The sequence below is a fragment of the Podarcis vaucheri genome (genome assembly GCF_965113315.1).
Source record: "Podarcis vaucheri genome assembly, chromosome: 10".
NCBI lineage: Eukaryota > Metazoa > Chordata > Lepidosauria > Squamata > Lacertidae > Podarcis > Podarcis vaucheri.
This window is the reverse complement of record NC_138748.1, coordinates 75,966,952-75,972,166: the sequence shown is the minus strand read 5'-3', so window position 1 is coordinate 75,972,166 and position 5,215 is coordinate 75,966,952.

The window sequence follows — 5,215 nt, the reverse complement described above, 5'->3', positions numbered from 1 at the left end:
GCAGGAAGGTCCACTACTGACTGAAAAAAAATGCAGTTTGCTTTCCCCCCCCCCGCCATTTGTGTGTTCTCAGGTGTCAAGGTAGCTCTTCTGTGGTCTCACATCGGCATGGTGTCGCAGTAGTGGCAATCCCTGGTGAATCCACTTAGGGCTTTCATATTTATCATGTAGCCTGGCACCCACCACAGCTGGCACAGGTTTCGGACACGTCCTGAGAGAAATGTCTTTGCCTTGGCCAAAATCCATGGGATTTCTTATTATTATTACAGGCTCTGGTCTTGTAGTCCTGGGAAGTTGCTCACTTGCACTTTAAGGACCAAAAAGCTAATTGCAGCCTGGATACACTTGCCCAATTCAAACTGAGTCCAATTTGTATTTATGTGCCCATGTTTCTCAACCTTTCAAACCAGTCTGTTAAAGGAAAACCGTTCTTAAAAGGGCATTTTGTCCAAATAAGACAATTTAACTCTATAAGGGATCATTCCTGCTAAACCAAAGCATATGCACCTTCATGTATCTTATCAGCTTCTCTTTGGTAAAGCGAGTTTTAGCACATTTTAAAATGGGTAGGGAAGTTGGCAGAGTGTCAGGTGGAACAACGAAATGTGGTTATAATTTATCTAATTCTAAACATTGGACTACATAATAGCCTGACCTATTAAAAGGCATAAAATGTATGAGAATCCTCCACTAGGGTGTAAGGAATAAGACATTAAACATAAAAACAATTACACACAAAATAGCCCCCCCACAAATAACACACTGTCAGACACATTTCAACATTCTTACGTAATAACACGTAATACAGAACAAACTAATTAAATATCAGTTGCATATCTTGACACAATTGTGATCTTTTACGCATGTATCTTTTGAATCCTGGAGCACAGAGGCTTGAGGTTCAAGTGAAAAAATGTCCTTGCAAGTCAACTCCACCCCCCTTTGTCAGGCCCACTCCCCTGGCAGTCTATATCCTTTGAAAGAGATAGCTGTGGCCACTTTGAAAACTCTGGTGTTGCAGGTCTTGTGATGGCTAAGTTGAGGGGTTGTTGCTGCTTTTCAGCATTGCACATCTGTAGAAGTGATATCCTGTGAGGGGGCAGGGTTTTGGGGACTTAAAAACACAGTTGGACAAGGAAGGGGCAAAAGGCAAAAAGGATGTCCTCCAGTTTCCATGGGAAGCTGCAAATAATAACAATCTTAGCACATTAAGCATTTTATTCGTTTCAATATTATTATCACATTTCCACATAATTACTGTTATTATCCGCTAAGTTTGTTTGCTTTCCTTCACTTGGTTTTTGTTGTTGTTGTTCTTTTCATATTATAAAATAAAAATTACTCCACATGTATAGAAAGAGAACTGTAAAAAATACAAAGGTTAAAAAATACAAAAGAAAGCAAAAAATTAGATTACCAGTCAGATGAAAACAAACTTGACACAAAGACATCAGATTTAGAAAAGAATTATTATTAAATATATTATCAAAACCACGCAGATTACTACTAGACTGAAAAAATGGGAAAACCATGGGGAAAAAACTTTAAATTCACCATGTGCTATCTGATAAAAGAACTTCATGAAACTGACTTTCAACATGTGATGAACATGTCCCCAAAGTAGAACACACACACACAAAATGACCTATGAGGAACCAAAAATAAATAAATGCTAAGACACACAATTAATAAGAAACTTGAAGTAACCTGAAGTAATCTGTTTTGGCATTCTAACATCCCAAATGATGTGACAACATCAGCTGTAATGTTAATAGCGGAATACTGGGAAATGAGTTAATACCAAGAAAAAAATGAATGGCAATTTAAAGTTGTGTGGGTACCTTGCACTAGCCAAAATGACAGAATTAATAAGAAATGCTCAGGCCGAAGGTAAACAAGTACCATTCCACAAACAATGTTTGGTTGTGCTTCGATTAACTTCATAGACATCATGGAGAAATGGATTAAATAAATGAAAACAGATTATTTGTAACTTAAAAGAGTGTCAAAGCCACAAAGAGATGGAAGTCACTAATATAGTTTCACAGAACAGAAAGAAAGTTGCTGTGGGAGGAAAAAGGGACAAACACTTTGTTATCGGGGTTCACATATCCTGTTAAAAGGGAAAATTATTTCATGTGAGAAGCCTGTCAGGAAATGCTGTTCTTAAAATTCCCATTGAGGGGGGGAATGCTTTGATATTTACCTGTGAAAAGAATTTGGCATGTTAAGATTTGGAACCTGGAAAGCTCTTGACTTTTGATGGGCTAGTAGTTTTTTGTTGTTGTTGTTGTTGTTGTTGTTGTTTTTAAGCCTTTTGTCTTACGTAGCCCCTGGAGCAAAGAAACATTTAGGGTGATTTCCCTCAATGGTTCCAAGTTTTTGCATTTGGATAAATTTCTCTCTGCAGTTCTCGAAGAAACCTCCTCTCCCCCCTTCCTCTCTCTCTCTTCTTTAGCTGATCTAGCCTCTGTGCATGTGCAGAGTTCATGTCTCAGCAAATGTTTTATACTATTGAAAATGTTGCATTATTTGGCTAAATTAACATTTGAATAAGGGAAGGGAAGGGTATGGAGTAGATTTTAAAAAATAGGGTTAGATTTTAAACAAAAAAAGAGAAACTCAGGAATTTAAGTATTCACCAAAACTAGCAATTTCAGCCCAAGCAAAAGAGACTGCTTCCTTTATGTACAGGAAAGGGCTAATATCCCTCTGGCTATTCGCGGAACAATGCCACGCCCTTATATATGGGGAAAATGGCCAGAAGGTCAGAATTCATAGTATTTTTTTTAACATTCTCAGTCATTTCAGCCTTACCATTTGCAGACAAATTTTACTGCCCTTTATTTACAGGATGGATGGTCAAGGCGCCTATGTATTCGTATGTGCTGAAACTTTGAGTTGACTTTGAAGTCTGATTTTTAAATAGTAGACAAAATGATAAACACTGTAATCACCCAAATGCTTGATGTTACCAGTTGTGCTCCAAAAAATAATGGCTTCATCTCGCACCGTTTAAAACTAAAAAGCAAAGCTAGGCTGAATTTCAACTCCATTACCACACCAGATTTTAAGAATTACCCTCCAATGCTTGCAGACACATGGCCTTCCACACAGCCACAAATTGGGAGAGTTGAAAGGGACCCTGGGGTCATCTAGTCCAACCCTAAAATACAGGGTTCATAGCAAGATTTGTACTACCAGAAACACACACATACTTATGTACACAGACACAACTGGAGAAGAGATCACAAGCCATGCGCCTATCATGTACTAAGGAAGAGGAAAACAAAAGTACCCAATTCTATACAGAACCCTTTTAGCAGATCTTGAGATAGAGAAATGATCTTTTTAAAGGAAGATTGAATTGAACAGTTTTTCCTAAGAGAGGGAGAGGATCTTTTATAAAGGAAAGTTAATTAAATTGATATAACCACTCACAAATAATTAAAACAGCCATAGATTTGATTTAAAAGGAATACAAAAGCAAATTTTTCCTGAACTTGCAGAGGAATAGTAAGCCTAACCTATGCCCCCCCCTTTGCAATTTCCTTTAAAGGAAGCTTACTCGGGAGTAAATTTACCTGGCGCAGAATAAGGAAAAGGGGGAAAAAAACCCTGAAAGAGACAGAATGAAACAAGGGGGGGGCATTTTCTAAGAAAGGAAGCCAGGACGTCTTATAGAGACTGATATCAGGAGCCTTACAATAACTCTCACAATAACCAAATCAAAGTTAAAACTGGACTCACATAATTTTCTTAGAAGGAACACCATACTTTCATAGGCATATGCTTAATGAAATACATACACTGCATTTTAGCTTGAGAGCAGCTGGCTCAACTAGGCTTTTGCAGCAGAAACATTAGGTTTTACCACTTGGGAGGAAAACTCTCTTTTGGAGCCCCTCTCAAATAACAAATATTTGCACACTTCATTCTCAATTTTTGTCTTATTTAGGACTGCTAAGGTCCAGCATGGTTTCCTTAGATTTAAAATTTTGAAGCAAGCTTGCAGTTTAAACTATGCACACTTAAGAAAGGCAGTCTGCCAGAGACAGAAGGAACAGACAACACACATAACAGACAACATGTAAACATACATATTCTCATATATGTATTAACAGACAACACACATAACAGACAACATGTAAACATACATATTCTCATCCTTTAGTTGGTTATTGCAAGGAGTTGGGCCACTACCTTTGGCTTCATTAAGTGAAATTAGTAGGAAGATCCCACATGGTTTGATGAGCCTCCTTGCCTCTTCAAACACACCACCAGGTAATCAGACTGGTAGGGCTCACAACGCTTGGTTGACTGGGTACCCCTTTATAGATGCATGCGTTGCTGTTGTTGCTTTTTTGCTTTTTCCTTTTTTTGGGGGGGTGTCTGGGATAGAGAAGGGGAAAAAAGAGGGGTTGATTAGGATTGGTATGTCTAGGGGTTTGGTATGCTTAGTACAGGGACGTATAGTAAAGAGGAGAAGGGGCTTCTAGTTGCCTGGCAACTTCCTTAGTGGGTTTTAGAGAGCTCTAGCTATCCGGTTCCTTGCGTTCCCTTTCCTATTTCCTTATTTCCTATTTCCTTATTTCCTTTTTCCTATAACCTGGGGTCTCTTTCCACTCTGCCGGTCCTGCCCAATTCCTCATGGGCTATCCCTCCTGGCAACCTCCTACCTATCGTCACATCTCAGGAAAAGGGGCCCTACTGGACGCCCGCGCCATGCAGTGCCAGATCGGGTGGTCCCTGGATAGAATTTCGAACTGAAAATCCCCCTTGCTTTTGGAAGCGGGCTCACGCACGGTTACGTGGCACCGACCAGTGCGGCTGGGATTGGGATAGAAAGCCAGACCCCTTCCTGCCCCCTCCGTAAGGGCGCTCGGGAAGTTCGGAAGAAGAACTCCAGCCCCTTGCTTTCAACTGAGATGCCCGTTGCGGGGAGTCGGCTGTCTTTCCAAGCCGGGTCTCACCGTCTTACTTTCGGACTCCCAATTGGTGCGGCTGGCTGGAGACTTTAAGGAAAAGAGATAGAGCTCAGAACCCCCCTTTCGGGTTGAGCAGCGGTCCACGGTCTCTCTCACTAACCGGACCAAGAGAAAGGCAAGAAGGAGCGATAGAGAGGAGGGCAGAGAATTCAGTTGCCAGGAGATTCCACCCCCTTCCCACCAGTGCACTGGATTTTCCTTTTCCTTATACTCACGCGTCTTCTATG